Consider the following 21,053-nt stretch of genomic DNA (forward strand, 5'->3'; position numbering starts at 1 on the left):
CTTTCCTCATGTAGGTGGGTTAGTGTCGTTCCCCTATATGTGAGCATCATTTGAATCACAGTCACCTCATGGCAAGCCAATTCCAGGTGTTCCTACAGGCACCACACCTTTCTCTTAATCTGGTTTATTCTGCCTCTCACCAGAAATTAATCTCCCCCAGCCTCGTGTCCTGAAAACAAAGGGCTTCCCAGAGTCACATGTTCAAAGATTGAAAGTGGGGGAGATATACAGAGTGCAATTAACGGATTTAGGGAGGGGCCAATATTCCTTTTGCCGTCCCTGGTCGGGCAGTTCTAAGCAATGCACTGCATTTTTATTTTTCAGCTTCAAATTAAGTGCTTGGTAGCTGGGATGCTTGGGAAGATGTAGCAACTCCCTGACCAAGTTGACATCTCACACCTTCACTCGGGTGCAAATGTCTACCAAACCAAGGATTCAGCCAACAAATGCTTTACATTACCCTTCTTTCCCCTTAATGGCACTCATGTATTTTTATTAACCTAAACTTCTCTGCTATATATGAGATATTTGAAACATTTACCTGACAAAGCAGTCAATATTTTATGCTAATCGCAGAGTAAAACAAAAGGTTTTAACATTAAATTACAGTTACTCTTAAACAGGAATTTGTTAAGGAACTATGAGTAAATTATCGTAAATATTAAAATGCAATAAATCATAAGCTACTATTATTTTAAAACAGGAACTGTTACGAAAATGAAAAAAGGTCTCGTAAATATTATAACACAATAACTGTAAGAGATTTCCTTAAGGTAAATCTTAAAATAATCATGCACTTAACTTTTGGTAGTAATTATTACAGTTAAAGACATGCAATTAGTTTTCCTTGATGAGGCAGTACAATGAAGTATACGTGGGCTTCAGTTAGGTATTGCCATGTTACTTGAGTCGACAGCACAGTGCCAGACGTGGCACTGAGGTCAATGGTGCTTTACGGGCACGAAGCTAAGTACAATGAAGGACAGACAAATATGTAAAGGACACGGTGTTTTCGAGTCACGGACTCGGGATTTAAATTACAAGGAAATAAGAAAGAAGACAAATGATAGATTCCAGAATGAGTAATGATTGTTAATGAAAAATTATGATTAATTTGCCAAATTTATACTCTTTAGCATATGAGAATGGCTTAGGTTAAGTCTCTTGCCCAAGAGGCTTCAAAGCAGTCAAAGAACACGACTCCTTCAACAGGATTATCTGCCAACATCTATGATAATGGCACTGTGCCACGTTGGCACTTATATGATAATACTTAATGGTTTTGGCATATATGATTTTAAAATGTATCATGCATTTATAGACATAAGTGGGAAGCCATAGGACTTATGAATCTGAAATGTCTGTCAGTTTGCACTCTTCATTGGCAGAGTGGGAAGTAAAGTAAATAAATGCGAGGGGCACTCGAAGGGAAAAGAGAAGAAGAAAAACAAAGGAAAATGTTAAAGGAAGAGAATAACATACATGATTGTAAGGAAAAGAAATAGGTGAAGACTCGGGAATTCTCTTTCTGGATAGAGGTGCCAAAGAACTTTGTAGGATAAAAGGGTGGTACTGTGCCAGATTTGCACTGGTGCCAGAAGAGGTCAGCAGCTCTCCTTAGGCTATCTGACGTTATCTATGCCTGTGATCTCTGCTGCAGATCTCTTTAGGTTGAAGGTTCTCCTTGGTAGAGAGATCAGTTGAACTGAGCCCAAGGAGGACATTGGAGTGGCCCCTGTTCCGTCTTCTTTGGCAGCTGAAGCAGGGGCATTCGTTACAATCTCTACCCCAAGTCGTTGCAGTTCCATGAGTTCACTGGATATCTGAGACATGGCAGAATACTTACTCATGGTCATCTCCACAGGGGACCTGGAAAGAGAGGAAGAGGTCGCAGTGGGTGTGATAGGCTCACAGGTTACCATGACCAGCTCAGGCACGGGTTGTGAGGTCGCACCGGCGGGTGACCTTCCGCTGTTGTCAGAAGAACCCATCTCTCTTACTGGCACTGGTAGCAGAGCCAAGCCAGGAGAAGAGAGGGGATCCTGATTGGGATCTCTTGAATGGAGATTGGGGGCATGCTCTGGCACTGGCACTAAGGCAGGGTCAGGCACTAGTGTTTGATTTGGAATTGGCTCGTCATTCGGGGCGGACGGAGCTTGGCACTGCTCAGTGCATGCAAGTGGCACTAATGAATGATTTGAGGGGTTTGGACCCCTGGATTGCTGTAACTTAGATGGGGATGGAAGTCCTGTCCCAGGAGGATGTCATAACCTCCAGGAATATAGCTTGCTACTGCAAGGTTACATATTTTGGATCTATGAGGTCTTGTGACTCTCAACTAAACAGTAGGGAGTATCATTTTAAATTGATTGATACCCTCAATTGTGACGAGTTTATGTTTGCGCGCTGGAGTCATCAAATGCCTTGACCTGGCACGCAGGGTAGCCACCTGGAGGAGGTGCCACATATATGGGACCCTCAGATGGAGGGCCTAAGGGCTTTGAATTTGTAACTGCCAAGGCAATGGCGGGAGTACTTGATTTATTATTAGGGCATTTTGCCCATGTGAGTGAGTGGTCATAAACTTTGCAAGCTGTGCAATAGCTCTGGCTGTAATCTCTTCGTGGCACTGCCCCTGTGGAGGGTGCAGGCTTGTTAGTTGGTGGATTCCCAGGACAGGGTTTGAAAGGCATCGTGGGCAGTGCCTGGGGCTTGTTTCGGCACTACTCTGTGGAATGTCCAGCTTTCTTGCAGAACCCACATACAATGGGCTTTTTCTGGTGGTGCCCATTCTTGGGAGGTTGCTGGGAGTTGGTTGAGGCAGGCGAGGAGGGATATAATTTTTCTCCAGGGGAGCTAAGATGGGGATGATTCGTATCCCATATGTCAGCCCAACGACAGCACTTGACCACCGTCTTTGGCGCCTTGTCACACAGACAGGTGGTGAGGGCTGGCAGGGCATAATGTTAAAAGTTCTCGAGCTGGAAGAGTTCGAGGATTTCCTCTGCACTAGTGGCTTTGAGGTATTCTAGCCATCGTTTTAAGGCTTGGGTGTTTTTTAAAAATGCACTCAACTTTCAGCATATTTCTCCACTTTTTCCTCCAACAGTTAGGAGTTATCTCAAAAGTCTTTATGATGGCTTGACGGACAAGGGTTAGATTTCCTTGATCCTCAAGTGGAAGAGCATTAAATGCAATGGCACCTTTCCCTTCAAGGTGCCGTCCCAGGATCAGAGATACTTCTTCAGCAGGGGGCTGATAGGTCCTCAGAACCTTTTCAATAAGGCTGAGCCAGCCTTCAGGCTCTGCTTCATCCCATTTTCTTATGAGGGAGCCTACACTGCTGAGGGTTGAATGTAAAGAGGGTGTTGGTGTGTTGTGCACACCTTGAGTTGCCATTGCAAGCTGATGAGCTTTCTTTCTCCCTCTCTTCTCTTTCCTTCTCCCTCTCCTGCCTTTCTGCCTCCTCTTGTTTCTCCCAGGCTATTCTTTCTTTCTCCCTCTCCTGCCTTTCTTTCTCCTTCTCCTGCCTTTCTGCCACTTCTCGTTTCTCCTGGGCTATTCTTTCTTTCTCCTTCTTCTGTCTTTCTGCCTCTCTTTCCTCCTAGGCATCGTCTATTCTCTCTTGGACCCAATCCTTCAGGGCTAGTCCTGACAGTCCCATGTCCTTTCCAGCAGACATGTAGAACTTGAAGTCCTCATTTTGCTGGGCTCTGGATGTCATAGACATTATGAGATAACGCTTATATAGGCGTGACCCTTTAAATAATCAGTATGTCTGCAACGACTCAAATTTCAGGGTGTCTAGAAGACTCAGGTGTACTCAAATTTCAGGGTGTCTCAGAAGACTTAGGGTGTCTAAAAAAGACTCAAATTTCAGGGTGTCTCAAAAGATTCAGGCAGTCTGAAAGACTCAAATTACAGGGTGTCTGAAAAGACTCAGGTTGTCTGAAAAGACTTAACCTTCAGGATGTCTCCCCAGGGTTTCTGAAAAGACTCAGAGTATCTGAAAGACTCAAGCTGTATGAAAAGACTCAAATTTCAGGGTGTCTGAAAAGACTCAAATTTCAGGGTGTCTGAAAGACTCAAGTTGTCTGAAACGACTCAAATTTCAGGGTGTCTGAAAGACTCAAGTTGTCTGAAAAGACTCAAATTTCAGAGTGTCTGAAAGACTCAAGTTGTCTAAAAAGACTTAGGTTGTCTCAAAAGACATTATGTCTAAAAGACTCAGGGCTGTTCAAGTGAACAGGTTCAATATGTCTAGGGAGACTCAGTATTGTTCGAAATGAACAGATTCAGGGTGTCTGAATGCGACTCAAAATTTGTGATGAAACAGTTTCAATATGTCTAAAAGACTCAGGGACCTGGAGCAACCCAAACGAACTGTAAGGTCTGTAAGGTCTGTAAGGAGTGATTGGGTTCAATATGTCTGAAAGGACACAATATTGTTTGAAATGAACAGATTCAGGGTGTCTGAATACAACTCAAAATTCATGATGAAACAGTTTCAATATGTCTAAGAGACTCGGTTGTTCATGATGAACGAATTTTAATATGTCTGAATGAGACGTAGTTTGTTCGTGATGAATGAATTTTAATATTTATCGAAAGACGTAATTTGGATTTTATTTCACGCATGGACTTAGCTGGCTATAGCTTGAAGACTGGGTTTTTTTTTTTTTGCCTTGATTTTAATATTGTCTTGTAGGACGTAGGGTCGAATTCACGCAAGGACTTGGCCAGCTAACAGCATGAATCTTAAGGCTTGATTAGGGGAGCATTTGCCTGTTCCCAAAAGTTCTTGGTTTTCTGGCTATAAGAAATTTTTTAGGGGAGTCTTGGTATGTGTTAGGCTCGGGGAGTATCAGAACACTTTTTAAAATAATAACCCCAAAAGACGTAGCTTAAACCTCAATAAAAAGAATGAAAAAAAATGCTTTGGGAGACACTGGGAACTGGCACCAAGGAGGTAAGGTTTACGTACCGATACAAAGTGGTGGTTTAGAAACCTGCTGTTTTTAAAGACTCTTCTACATATGCTTATAGGAGTGATAAGTTCATCACCAAGAGACGGATAAATTACAAATGTATAGTAATTGTAAGTTACACTGATAAATGTGCGTATTTTGCCAACAACAAAAAGAGATTTTCCTCCAACCTGATGTAAGTACAAAATTTAATTCTACCATGCATGGGCATTGTTTGCCTAAGTTCACATGCATACGAAGTTACACTCCCTTATCTTAGCCTCTCTCACATATGCCTGGAAAAGGGTAACCACTTGGGTTTGTGTCTGGCTCAGTAACTGACAGCTCAAGGCCGTCTGGTATGTGAACCAGAGTGGGGATTTTCCCAGGATAACCACTCTTAAACAAACATATTATCCTGCTTACGTTTATTAGAGGAACCCAAATATATAGATTTTCTCTTAGGCATTACGAAAAACTTTAAGCAAACCGAAAGATTAACGCAAACCAGCACAAAACAAAGACAACAAAAAAAGTTTCCTTACGCTTATGAATGAGATAGCGGGTGATTGTTGAATGGAAATGTAATGAATGAAAGTTATCACATGCATTGCTTTACAGAGGTATTTATACAAATGTACATATGAAGCACGTTTATTTGCTCATGTGGCCTGAACAAATTTTATACCTTTCCTGAGATTTTATTCTATAATAAAGAGTGACACACTTGCCTAATGGATTCCCAACTGCCACAAGAGCAAGAGAGAAAGAGAGAGCAACACTCTTAACTCCAATGATACGAAAATTTGCTGGTTGAACCACGTGAGCTTTAACATGTGCCTGACTAAAAATCCCAAGACAAAAAATTATCTGGATAACACATGAGGAGATATACTCACAATTTCTTTTTTTACAACACTTCGTAATTCACTAGTTTGCCTATGTGAAAAACATGCAAGCCCTCATGCAGGGGCTATCAAAAACTTTGTGTAATGGATGCTAATTCTCTCTTCTCAATAACTGGGTTGCATGCACATGCCTAACATTTCCCTATTTCTATTTTCAGTCACAATTTCACTTCCTATCCTAACATGAAATAAAAATATTCACTTTGTGGAACTCCTTGACTATGTGCTTGCAGATTTTAAGCTAATGGTTCGTTTCTCGTATTGTATTCAGCCTAGCTTCGCTAGTCACTGACACTGCAAGTTGAGATTGTCTGCAATTGGAGATTTATGAGATCTAAGGCTAAATGGTCGCCATTTTTACGATTTAACCTGGGAAATGCTTATCATGAGCCAGTTATAGACTCTAAATGAATGATTTTGTTACTTACCTCAATACCTGTGTAAGTTCTGACTGCTGTTGATTCAGAAAATCGTAAAAAAACAAAGAAAAAGGGGAAATATAATTGAGCTAATGGCTCTACTCACAAGGCAATTGTAAGCAAACGCTGAAGGGTAAGTTTAAGATTACATATATCTACATTAAATGACCAATCAGAAGATGAAATGAATTAAATAGGCAGGCAAGGCCTGAGAGATTTATTATAACTATGAACAAGGTAGATCTGTCAATGTGACGGTACTGATTTACGTAGGGCAAGACACAATTAAGGAAGAATTCCACAAGGATCCCTCTGTCAATGGAGAGATTTACGAATTAAAGGCCAGTAAGGCCACAGTAAAATATGTATAGAACAAGGCTCTGCACAGAGGGTACCAAGGATGCCTTGAATACACAATTTTACGTGATTACTCAAACACTGGAATTTTCATAACACTGCTCTAACAAGGCGAGGTTAATATGTGAATACTGGTACTTAGATATGAAATTAGGAAGTATAGGGCAAGAATTAAAACAGTGTGACTGAATGAAAAGAGTCTTTGCAGCATTTCACTTTATCTTATAGAAGAGGTGGCTTCAGCGTGGGTAATGGCAGCGGAGTAGGGCTAAAGGACTTCACTGGTAAGAATACGAAGGCCCCCTACAAGATAGGACTACATGGTAGGGGCATGAGCGAGACACCTCGCAAAGGGCAGAGGTGTCTCGCTCATGTCCATATATGTCTATAACTCTCGTTCCTTTGGTTAGGCCCTTATAAGACCTACGGCCACAGATTATGATGCTTTCCTCGTGTAGGTGGGGTTAGTGTCGTTTCCATATGAGCGCGCATCATTTGAATCACGGTCGCCTCGTGGCAAGCCCATTCCAGGTGTTCCTACAGACGCCACACCTTTCTCTGAACCTGGTTTATGCTGCCTCTCACCAGAAATTAATTTCCTGGCCTCGTGTCCTGAAAACAAAGGACTTCCCAGAGTCACATGTTCAAAGAGAGAAAGTTGGGGAGATATACAGAGTGCAATTAACGGATTTAGGGAGGGGCCAATATTCCTTTTGCCCTTTTAGTCAGGCAGTTCTAAGCAGTGCAATGTATTTTTTATTTTTCAGCTTTAAATTAAGCGTTTGGTAGCTGGGATTCTTGGGAAGACGTAGAATATTTTATATATATATATATATATATATATATATATATATATATATATATATATATATATATATATATAGAGAGAGAGAGAGAGAGAGAGAGAGAGAGAGAGAGAGAGAGAGAGAGAGAGAGAGAGAGAGAGAGATAAATTTCTGACACATCAGGATCAATCCCAGGTCTTTCAATTGAAAGACGCGACCACTGCCAACCAACCCAAGCAAGTCATAAAAAAAGTTTGAACTTGAGTACCACTGTATCTAAGGCTTTACCTGGTCAGGGTAACTGCTCTGCATAGTAGCATGTTTTCCCCAACTTCCTGACTCAGCAGTAACCCAGTTGACAGCTTTTCATTTGAATTATCCTTTCTGAGTGAATATGATAGAAATAATCAACACACAATCACATGTAAAAACGAAATAAATTTCTGACTCACATCAGGATTGAACCCAAGTCTTTCAAATAAAAAGCGAGACAGCTGCCAACCAAGCCACACAAGTCATAGAACAACTGGGTTTCATCCTGATGTGAGTCAGAAATTTATTTCTGTTCCACACGTGATTGATTGTGTGTTGATTATTTCTAATATATATATATATATATATATATATATATATATATATATATATATATATATATATATATATATATATATATATATATATATATATATATATATATATATGTGATAAAGTTAATATATATATATATATATATATATATATATATATATATATATATATATATATAGATTAACTTTATCACATACACAATTGTTCTGTGCATTAGTAGAATTACTAAAAGGACCTCATTCAAACTGGATGGTATCTAATGCAGTTTTTATTCAAAAAATTTACAAGCTTTCTTGGACAAACAGTCCACATTATCAAGTATCCGGATACTTGATAATGTGGACTGTTTGTCCAAGAAAGCTTGTAACTTTTGAATAAAAACTCCATTAGATACCATCCCAGTTTGAATGAGGTCCTTTTAGTAATATATATATATATATATATATATATATATATATATATATATATATATATATATATATATATACTGTATATATATATATATATATATATATATATATATATATATATATATATATATATATATATATATATATATATATATATATATATATATATATATATATATATATATATATATATATATATATATATATATATATATATATGTTGTGTGTATATATATGTGTGTGCATGTGTATAATTATATATATATATATATATATATATATATATATATATATATATATATATATATATATATATATATATATATATATATATCTTCTATAAAATAAAAATGAGTGTATATATATATAAATTATATATACATATAATGTATATATCTTCTATAAAATAAAAGTGAGTGTTTGTATGTTTGTGCACTATAGAAACCGAACCGCTTGACAGACACAGACAAAATCCCATCAAATTTTCCTTCACGTGCTTGATGAGTTAATAGTAATTTTTGCCTGAGCAATCCAGGTTTTCTTCCAGGCATTGTCAGACGTATGATTAACCTGCAACAATAAATCCCCTATAACATCAATTTTCCATTATAATTGTCGTGATTTAAATCATAATTTGTGATAATTATTAATATAATTGTTAATTACCTTGATAAAATCAACGCTGAAGACCTATATCGAAAAACGATATATGGTTTTGAGTTTTCCGTTTTCTGTTAGAGCGGTCACCTCTGGTAGGGGCGGAGTTGTCAAGGAATCTGGATGGTAGGGGGAACCGGTGTCAACAGGATGAGGAACAGTTCTAGAAAATATCCCGCGTACAAGTAGTGCAGCCAAGACGAATTTGAGAAATGTAGGGAAGAATGAAACAAGTAGTAACAAATAAAGTAAATGTAGAATTGAGGAGAAGAAACTGAAGGGAATGGGAGAAAAAATCAATGTTAAATGATGATGTTTTTCTACTACACTATATCGACCATTTCTTGACGGATGCAGTCACTTTTCACAAGGGCTAATCGCTCACGATCCCTAGAACCTACCAAGACCGTCTTCTGTGAATTTCAGGACAAACGGGAAGTCTTTCAAAGTCACTCTCAATATGTTCATCGAGCGCAATGCGGTGAGTTCTCACAAACACAAACAGAAAAAACCACAAACACTTGGATGATCACACACTATCAAAAAAGTCCACCATTTAGATTTCAACTACTATGCCTAATGATCACATTTCCATTTCTTCCTCGAGTTTCTGAAGTTTCGTACGGTAACAAGTTGGCATTACGTTCAGCCACTACGAATTCGTGCATTTTTACCTGTCATTTTCCGTTATTTTGACATGTTACCCTCTTCCCTCCCCAACCCCTTTGATGCCAGTAATGTCTTACCCCCACAGTATTCTTTCTCAGATAGAAAGTCATATGTATACCAAGTTTCGTTGAAATTGTTCATTGCATTTCAGAGTTATGCTGGAACATACACACACACAAACACATACATATATACATCCATTTATATATATATATATATATATTATTATTATTATTATTAAAGTAGTTTAACCAGACCACTGTATATAAAAGATATATATATGTATATATATATATATATATATATATATATATATATATATATATATATATATATATATATATATCAATTTATCTTAAGTTTGCTGAAATGCCTGAACCACAGGTGCGATATGTGCACGATATTTTGGCTGTTTTACATCTAAAAACGAAGTTGTAAATAACCTCTTGGAGAAAGTGAATGAACAAGAAAAATAAAAGGATGATTGTTCCCCTTTCTAGATATTATTACCAGAAGTGAACATTTTCAGTGTGAGTTTAGTAAATTCAGTGTAAATTTGTTCCTTTAGTAAAAGTTACAAATAATTTAACTAATCTACATTATTTTGCAGGATATCATCATAACATAAATATCTCTATTCTCTTCAATGTTCCTGCGAGCATTACGTGTTGTCATTCCCTGGATAACGTGCAACAGACAAAAAGGAAAATAGTTAGGGGCTTGCGTTATCTACCTCATATTTTTGACACTTGTTCCAATAAAGCAGTGAAGACTTTTACGATAAAAGTGACATAAAGAGAGAATGTCCTAAGAATCCCTTTGTTTGCGATATTCCATTGGTTTTGAGTCAATCAAATTAATATTAAAGGTATTCGATGTAAATGTACTCTTTTCATAAAATAACACTGTAAAAAAGGCTCACGAGAAAACGTCCCCATGAAAATAGCAACATATTTTATAACATCCCATGTAAGGAAGTGATTCATTGTATTTGGGCCAGACAAATAAAGAATTAAATGTCAGAATAGATTACTATAATATTCATTTCGAACTGTGCCAAAGAATAATAATCTTTTTGTGCAAATAAGTGACAAATCCACAAGACTGATTTATCCCAAAGTAGAGTAATAACAAGTTTTAAAGATATTGTTTCCAGATATATCTCCATTAATACAACTAACAAAGGAAAATGATACACATTTAAGAGCAGTCTATGCACTCTTATGGATCTCAATCATGGTTAATGTCCTTTAACTCTCCCTGTTTCATATAAGTACCTGAGTTGACCAGAGAAACCTGTTCATTAAAGTGATTATATACTCCTTTGATGTAAGTTGTTGTCTGGAAAACAGTGTTCTTTGCGGTCTTTTGTTCATTTTTAAGTACTTCACATGACCGTGCCTTGAGTAATGATGAAAAATCTCTTCCTCATGACCATGTACTATATATATATATATATATATATATATATATATATATATATATATATATATATATATATATATATATATATATATATATATATATATATATATATATATATATATATATATATATATATATATATATATATATATATTTTTTTTATAAATATTTACGCTGTTCGCCCTCGAACATTTAGGGATAGAAATATCAGCCTGACTGAGACAGGGAAATTGCTTTGTCCCACGATAGGTAGCATTTAGGCATTTAACCCCATAGGCTGGAAAGTTTGTAAACAAAATATGTTAGGGCATTAGGGACCTAAGCCTCAGAGAGGGTTTACGCCCAATGACCCCTAGTTATGGTGGCCCTTAAGCTTTATTCTATGCATTCGACGATGCCTTTGTCAAGGTCGGATTGCCCGGGGCGGTATAAGTCCTCCTCTGGAAGAACGAAGCGAGGTCGGGTCAGTCAGTGAGAGAGATCCCAGCGGTCACGGAACCAGGGTGACGCTGCGTGCGTGCCCGAACGATATTCTTTATTACTTTCTCTCCTACGTCTATCTTAATTAGTGAATTGGGAAGACTGCCAGAATACGACTCCTGAAGTCCTCGTTTGCGCAGCGACTAAGACATTCACGGTAAGTCCGATTCTTGTTGAAGCTTCGTCGATTGACTAGTACTTTCTGTATTTCACATTTTTTTTCTTTGTTTTCTTCCTTCAGCCACCACTTAGGGTATATGTGTTTACAAAGTGTAGATTAAGCCTAATTATTTATTGTTAGCTTCAACCCCATTATTCCAGTAAAATACCTAGGATTTAGGGTAAAAGCAAAAACAGGTTAAATCTCGATGCTTTTGTATGCCTCGCGTCCGAATGTTTGGAAGAACCGTTGCGTTTAAAATCAAATTCATCTCAAATATTCTTTGTTAAGGTTAATAACCCTTAACTGGCGACCTTTTGGCTAATTAACGTCTGTCTTTGAGGTTAACTTTTGGCTTCAAGTGACAGGTTACGTGTAATCTTGGTTTGCAGGGCCGTAAAATTACGTAAATTGAATAATACATGATCAACCAAGACCCTTCACACGTAACATTGGCGATCTTGCGTAGAATCTAAAGTACATTTTAGAGAAAGAATCTGGAGAAAAGGAAATTAAAATTACATTAATTCCAAAAAATAAAAGTCAGATATCGAACTCCATTTCATTCTTCCAAACAAGGAACGAGGCATAATAATAAGCAGTAAAGAGAATAGTTATAATAACAAGTGTAGCGAGAATTAGCGTAGGAAAGGGTGCGTCGAGAGCAGAGTCATAATTTGTAAACGGTTAAGACAAGGGCATTTTACCGTGTTCGGACCGTGAGAGAAGTCGTTCAAGTAACGTATCTTAAGGCCGGAAAAAGCGGAGCCTGTTTCATGTACACAAAGTAATTTAGAAATCGCGTCGGCAATTCCGATCGTTATTGTTTGCATATAGCGGGAATCATTCAAAAACCGTGTCAGTGAAGTGGCGAACGAACGGAAGTAGTAATTGTATCATAAAATACATTTTCAGTAAAGTAAATTTGGTCCGTTCCAAATCACGCAAATCTATTCCATTGTTTGCCGAGGATGTTTCACCGCTGAGAGAACGATAACAAAAAGACACAAAGTTGTTTGGTAATTTAGTTTTCCATCCGTAACGAAAACGCTATGCATGATTGGTATATTTAAAGTAAAATCTGGATACCTGCATTTGTTTCGTTGTTTGAATTTGTGCTAAAAGAAAATACCCATGTCTGAGGTTGTTTTGAAATTGGTCGAACTGTTTGTGAGAGAACGGCCATTTTGGGGTTTCCTAGCTTGAGGTTGTCTTTGAAACTTAGGCCTAACGGGATTTTCCGCCATCTTAAGACCTTTGTTATTGTCATTCTCTGTTGTGACCACTCTGCTCCCAGCCCTTTGGAACTACTCGGCGGCGTAGAAGTTAGACAGACTTAGGTAGAAAAAACAAAACAAAAGATAATTTAGGCAGGGAAAGATAGGCCTTAGTTAGAGTAATACCACAAGTTCCTATACGAATACCTACTATAAAAATCATATAAAGAAAATTTAAAATTTTTACGATAAACTTTTGTGACGGCTCCGGGAAAATTGAGATAATAAAGTAATCCTAAAGGCCAAGACGACGCATCTCTATATCATTTTATTAAGATCCATGCCATTGTGCATGTATAAAATCTTTTTGTTTACATGTTCTCAAGCAGCAAGAAATTCGCTGATTGAAAATCTCTCTCTCTCTCTCTCTCTCTCTCTCTCTCTCTCTCTCTCTCTCTCGTGTCATTCAAGTAAGCATTCCTAACCTAAGTGTACGTGACCCTCTTCAAAGAAAGAACGGCCGACACTAGGCTAATTAATTCGAATACTTTAACCAAATAAAAGAAACACCTCTGTCCCACAATAGATGAGGACAAGTTAAGAGTAATTACGATATAGTGATAAACTGTCGGTCACGAGTGAGGCCTGCTATCCAGACCGGAAGCAAACAGTAGTTTTCACCCTCTGAAAAAGAAGGGCCAGCCGTTGCCGGTACTGGGACCAGCCACTCACGAGGATCTTTAAAAAAAAAAAAAAAAAAAAAAAAATTCCAAATTCACTTTATTCCACAGTGCAATAATTTGCAGCACTCATCACTGGAATAGCTTACTTCTCTATCTCTCTCTCTCTCTCTTTTACCTTCCTTTCTCTCTCATTCGATTGTTGCACTCTGCAGGGGTGTAGAGTGCCTTTCCTCCCATATAGCCTAGTTGGACTCAGTAGAGGGTCCCTAGGAACACATTGGCACCATAAGTGCCACCAAGCAAGAATCCAGAAAAATAAATAAAACAAAACCAAAAGGGAACACAGAAGAGAAGGTTCTTCTGGAACCTAACCTGCACCAGTGCCTAGGGATACTGAGTGCCACCAGTGTGACCTGTACACGGCACACCCAAACTACAGTGCCACCTTTTGAAAGGGTGCCACGTCATTGAAGAGACACTTCCTCGCTGCCCAAGTACGCCCAGTCGACCCGGTTAGACGCCCTTCCCCACCAGAACCATGGCAGCAGAGCATTATAAAACTTTCCTGGGGCTGGGGACGGCGGCAGGTCTCACCGGCTCGGAACTTACTACCTGGGTTAAGGAGCAAGTGGACGACTTGGCCAAGCGGGAGAAGGAAGAAAGACTCGAGCAGAGGAAGTATGAAGAAGAACGAAGGGTGTATGAAGCCGAGCAAAGGCAATATGAAGAGGAAAGAGAAGAAAGAAGGAGACAGCATGAGTTAGCCTGCAAGGAAACTGAGTTAGCCCTAAAGGAGAAGGAGCTCGAGCTGAGAGAGCGAAAATGGAGAATGCCGAAGCTATGGCTAGCCATCAAGCCTCCAGTCCTACACCTGCTGCATCAAACGCTCCAATTTCGAGCATCAATTCCTAGTCCCCAAGTGGACTGAGGACGAGCCAGAAGCATGGCTGGAGGAGATCGAGGCTCTTTTCGATAACTACAGCACCACGGAGACGGAGAGAGCCTTAATACTAGCCAAGCAATGGAGGGAAAAGCCAAGGCAGCGCCTGCTCACTGGAGAAGAGCCAGAGAGGCAACATGGCGGAAGTTCGTAGAGTCATTACAAAGGCCTACGAAAATAACCCCAGAAAAATGGAGACAACGGTTCCGAGGTCTTGCCAAGGAAGTCGGCTGGTCTTGGACGGAATGGGCATGTCACAAACCCAGTCCGGTACGCGCTGGTTCGACTCCTTGGCCTGCAAAGACGTTGGAGGATCTTTTCAATCGGACCATGCTAGAAGACCTTTCCAATGTGTGCCAGGGCCCCTTGCAGTATATCTTAACGATAAACAGCCCTCCACACTTATGGAAGCTTGTCGCATGGCTGATTCGTGGGAAACCTTCAATCAGTCGCATAGCACCTCTCAGAAGCGAATCATCCCTCCGCCTACCTCTCGAACTCCACTCGCCCGAAGAATGGACTGCCTAGCAAGACCCTGTGCAACTATTGCAAGAAGGGGGCCATGCTGAAGCTGAGTGCCGATACAAACTCGGCACTAATAAGCAGCCTAACCCTACCAGCCAGAACTCCGCTCCCGATTCATCCGCTCAGCCCTCTCCTCCAACAGTTACTGCAGGCCACCGAGCCCATCCAAAAGGCCCGTGCAAATCCTGTGGGGCTGCTAGCCACTACAATGCTGGATCTCCGGCCTGTCCACATCATGTACCCACCACCAAATTTGTCAACCTAATCAGCACTTCATTCTCTGCTGCTGGTCCGTTGTGGATCCTTTACCCCGAGAGACTGGAAACCCAGTACATCTCGGTGGCCCCTCTTCAGAGCACTAGCCTGCCAGTGACCCTTCCGGTCACAGTAGACACTGCGGCAGACATTAGCCTGATCACTAGGGCCCAAGTGCCAGCCGGTGCCATGGTTGACGAAGAAACCCGGTGGGAAATGAAGTGGATAGAGGGCCACACCATTACCGTTCCTACGGTCCAACTCCAGGTAATGACACCTTGGGGCACGATACCCCACCGCCTTGGCGTGGTAGGTGGAATTCGGCCCGGAGTGGTCTTCTTGTTGGGTCGGGATCTTCTCTGGGAAGCCCGTCACCAACGCCACTCCGCAGCCACGTTACCTCCTCCACGGAGGCCCCATCTAAAACTCTCAAAAATGACAAACCTCCACCTTCCGCCCACCAAAGTGGTCCGCGGAAGGGGCACCACCCTATATTTCAGGCCCTAGCCTCTCCAATCGCGAAGGCTGGCCCACCAAGAGGTCCTCCCCTCCGCGAAGAGATTCAGGAGGAGCAGTACCGCTGCAGGGACGTGCAAGCGGCCAGACCACTCCACAAATTGGGAGGGCTGCCCAAGCAAGCAACGCCCAGCGGACGCCCCCGAACAAAACTCTAGGAGAGGCTACGATCTCCGCTGGGGCAGGAATCTCTGCCGCAGCCAAACCCAAGTCGTCCGCGAGGTAGTACCTCCGGACCCCATTGTCAGGCATGCCTGACCTCAACTGCTGCCAGTGCCACTTGCGAGCACTGAGCAGTGCCAGACTCCGTCCGCCACGGACGTTGAGCTACCAATGGAAAAGGCCCCATGCCGGGTCTAAATCATGAGGTGAATCCTCCTCCGGGAGATTTAGGATTCCCATGCAGTTGATCATCGCGACTGGAGAGCCTCCAGCACCCGAAACTTCTTCTTTGCAAGATTCTTCTTTGCAAAATTTGAATCCAGGATGAACCCCTGGAGGATCGAAATGGTACCCCTCCCTTGAAGACCAGGAACTGGCATCCTCGGACGCAGAAGTCGAGATCGCTCGCTCCGGTTGTCGCAGCAGCCGGAGTAGGGAGTCCTCCCGCAGCCTTTTGCAGTTGCCCCTGACTTCGCTCTGCTAGCCCTTCTGGCCTGTCCCCGAGTCGGTGCTCTCATCACCTGCTAGGCCAGCTACTGATAGGCCTTGAGGAAACCGAAGAAGAAGAAGAAGGGCGGAAGAGAGCCCAGTAGTTGCCGAGCTATACGCTCATCCTGGCACTAGTGCCCTCTCGGCACAGTGCCCTAACATCTAAGAGTGATCCTGGCCCCTTGCCCAGAGAAGGTAGCCAGTGTGATCTCTTTCCTTTTATTTGTACCTAGCCTAGGCCACCTTAAAGTACGGTACATCAATTTAGTAACCTTGTTCTTCCACTTACCACCGAGCCGCAGTAATCATGTAAGTAGCCTAACTAATTTCAGTAATCTCAACTATTGTGAAACGAGCCACGATGCTCGTGACACGATGGCCTAAGACCTCAGTGAGGCACCCATTTATCATATGAGGCAACCCTCATGAATTAACTAGTAAATTTTAATTGTATTAAACATAAACCATGTTGTAATTTAGTTAGAATATTAACTCTTATGTTGGTGCTACGGTCGGGTTAGGATTAGGTTAGGCTAGGGAATATCATAGAATGTACCACTAGGCTGGGTCTAAAACACATCTTGATTGTAGGAGGTAGCCTATAAAAACCGTGAGCACCTTCTAGTACTATTAGAATTAGGTTAAGTAGTGATTATAGCTCATATCCTATCTAGGGTTAGGTAGTTCTGTAGCTAGGTAGGCTAACCAGGACTAATCTGCTCAGGGGAAGGAGAGTAACCTCTGAGAGGCGAACAGCTTGCTTAGTATAGACCTTCACGCCCGAAAAGGGGAGTGAAGGCCCTCTTAAAGGGGGAGCTTTTATAAATATTTACGCTGTTCGCCCTCGAACATTTAGGGATAGAAATATCAGCCTGACTGAGACAGGGAAATTGCTTTGTCCCACGATAGGTAGCATTTAGGCATTTAACCCCATAGGCTGGAAAGTTTGTAAACAAAATATGTTAGGGCATTAGGGACCTAAGCCTCAGAGAGGGTTTACGCCCAATGACCCCTAGTTATGGTGGCCCTTAAGCTTTATTCTATGCATTCGACGATGCCTTTGTCAAGGTTGGATTGCCCGGGCGGTATAAGTCCTCCTCTGGAAGAACGGCGAGGTCGGGTCAGTCAGTGAGAGAGATCCCAGCGGTCACGGAACCAGGGTGACGCTGCGTGCGTGCCGAACGATATTCTTTATTACTTTCTCTCCCACGTCTATCTTAATTAGTGAATTGGGAAGACTGCCAGAATACGACTCCTGAAGTCCCTCGTTTTGCGCGCGAATCGACATTCACGGTAAGTCCGATTCTTGTTGAAGCTTCGTCGATTGACTAGTACTTTTCTGTATTTCACATTTTTTCTTTGTTTTCTTCCTTCAGCCACCACTTAGGTATATGTGTTTACAAAGTGTAGATTAAGCCTAATTATTTATTGTTAGCTTCAACCCCATTATTCCAGTAAAATACCTAGGATTTAGGGTAAGCAAAAACAGGTTAAATCTCGATGCTTTTGTATGCCTCGCGTCCGAATGTTTGGAAGAACCGTTGCGTTTAAAATCAAATTCATCTCAAATATTCTTTGTTAAGGTTAATAACCCTTAACTGGCGACCTTTGGCTAATTAACGTCTGTCTTTGAGGTTAACTTTTGGCTTCAAGTGACAGGTTACGTGTAATCTTGGTTTGCAGGGTAAAAATTACGTAAATTGAATAATACATGATCAACCAAGACCCTTCACACGTAACAATATATATATATATATATATATATATATATATATATATATATATATATATATATATATATATATATATATATATATATATATATATATATATATATATATATATATATATATATATATATATATATATATATATATATATATATATATATATATATATATATATATATATATATATATATATATATACATATACATATATATATATATATATATATATATATATATATATATATATATATATATATATATATATATATATATATATAATATATATATATATATATATATATATATATATACATATACATATCCAGAGTATATGACCATGAGAAAATTAACCAACAAATAGAGTTCGGAATACTGCTTTCCATAATTTCCATAAATTGTCCTGTAATCGTCGAATACAAACAAGATTCTAAAGACGTGATTCTACCGATAGCAGTTCGTTCGTTTTATATCACGCTAGCATGGGTCCCAGTGGGGCAGATTATGAGGCAGTGGTGGGTGATGAGGAGGGGTGGGGTATTGGGGCTGTGTCGGGGGAAGGGTAAGATGATGCCCGATGATCTGTGATCTGACTTCCATGAAATATATTCCATCTCTATGAACCTTTTCAGGACGAAAGTCTCAGTTCAAGACAGAGGAAGATTACTTCATGCTGCAAGGATTACATCCAGGTAGAATCAGAGCTTTTGTACATTAATACTGATATACAGTAGTTAAAGAAATACATTGATGTCAGGCTTATTTGTCTAAATATGGGAACGTTTTTTGGTTGGACGAGTATACGCTGATACGAGATGACATCAAAATCTTCTTTAAAAGGAAAAACACAAGAAGGCAAAGAACGCAACTTAAGGCAATGGACTCTGACGACGGATGAGGAAACCAGACACTCATTCACTTGTGGTGTCGGGCCTCATTGTGATGCTTAGCATCTCACGTTGGTAGCTCCATGACATGTCTCATTTATGGTCACGGAAACTCATTCTCTAACGGCGTCTTTTGAAAGAGACCCTCAGAGATCATTAATTTGTTGAACTGAAACGGACAAGACGTGCAACTGGAATGATTTACATTTTGTTTGTCTGCTTGTTCCGAAGCTGAATGTCTTAATTCTTCCGTGGGATTAATTTTTCTATTCACTTATTCATTTATTTACTTTTACTTTCTTTTCATGCATCACCATTTCCAATTCTTTTACCTTTAGGCTGTCCGCACTCAATAGTGAAGGAGTGATACTGATTTGTTTACTAGGAAAGCCAAGGTTTCGCTTGATTGCCAGACTTTCCAGAATTGCAACACTCGAAGAACTATGAATGTTCCGTTTGAATCTTTGGGTTGGGTGCAGAAAGCGAAAACGAGATCTGGAGCGGAAAGGAAACCAGGATCGTTAAGATATCTGTCGTTAGCCTATTAAGGTTATGCCTATTAAAGCTGTGCTCCTCATTAGGAGCAGGAGACTGACAGACCGATATAGACAGCTTTATCTATGCACATCATTTTAGTATAATAAGTAAGAGTAAGAGAGAGAGAGAGAGAGAGAGAGAGAGAGAGAGAGAGAGAGAGAGAGAGAGAGAGAGAGAAATTTTTAGGTCAGTGTAAAAATAATTTCAAAGCATGTACAGTATATAAAGCACAAAAAAAAAAAGAAGTGGGTGATTTGGGGATGGGGAGTTTTTGGATAGAAGTATGAGAGAAAAATAGACGAGTAGACATCAAAAAAGAATTTAAGTGAGGCTAAAAGTTGCATCTGATTAGGCAAATTATTGTATATCAGAAGCATAAAAGATAAGCAGACACAGAGAGAGAGAGAGAGAGAGAGAGAGAGAGAGAGCAGGGGCCTAGGGGGGAGTGGGCCAGGTCTACTTTAGATGAGAAGGAAGGGAAAACGGGCAATTGTACAAAAAAGGTTCATCCTTCTGGCTTCCCATCTAGTCTTTTAGGATTAGGTTGTTGACTCCAGACCTCCCTCTTTACTTCAGCAGGCGTAGTTACCCATTCACAATTGGGTAGACCGACCCTTGGTAGGCCGTGAACGATCCATAGAACCAGCAAACGAGGCCGAGTGTTGCACTACTCAGCTACACCTCCCGCTTTAGCTCATTACACCTCCCAAGGCTGTGACGTATTTCTTTACACACCCATGAACGCACATCCATATATATATATATATATATATATATATATATATATATATATATATATATATATATATATATATATATATATATATATATATATATATATATATATATATATATATATATATATATATATATATATATATATATATATATATATATATATATATATATATATATATATATATATATATATATATCAGACGCTTTGCTATCTGTGTAGACATCCCGGGATTATATATGTAATCAACGGATAGGTTTGCTTAAAAAGCAAATGGGTGTTACAGACTAAATACACACACAAAACAAAGCCATTACAACACCTTCTAAAAACATAACAAACATCTCACACGTCTCGAACTCTCGCCTTACCCGCTTCTCGCTGCTGGGAAGAAAGGGCGTTGGGTCGGGTATGATACATGAAACATACGCTACCGGGTCTAAAACGCTGTCAGGCAGGGCAGCCGATCGAGACTACAGGTCTACCCCAAAGCCAAATCAAAAGTCCTTCAAAGAAGGCATCGTGCTTACCCCATACAAAAATGGGAAAAAGCA

This window comes from Macrobrachium rosenbergii, chromosome 48 (genome assembly GCF_040412425.1).
Source record: "Macrobrachium rosenbergii isolate ZJJX-2024 chromosome 48, ASM4041242v1, whole genome shotgun sequence".
Taxonomy (NCBI): Eukaryota; Metazoa; Arthropoda; class Malacostraca; order Decapoda; family Palaemonidae; genus Macrobrachium; species Macrobrachium rosenbergii.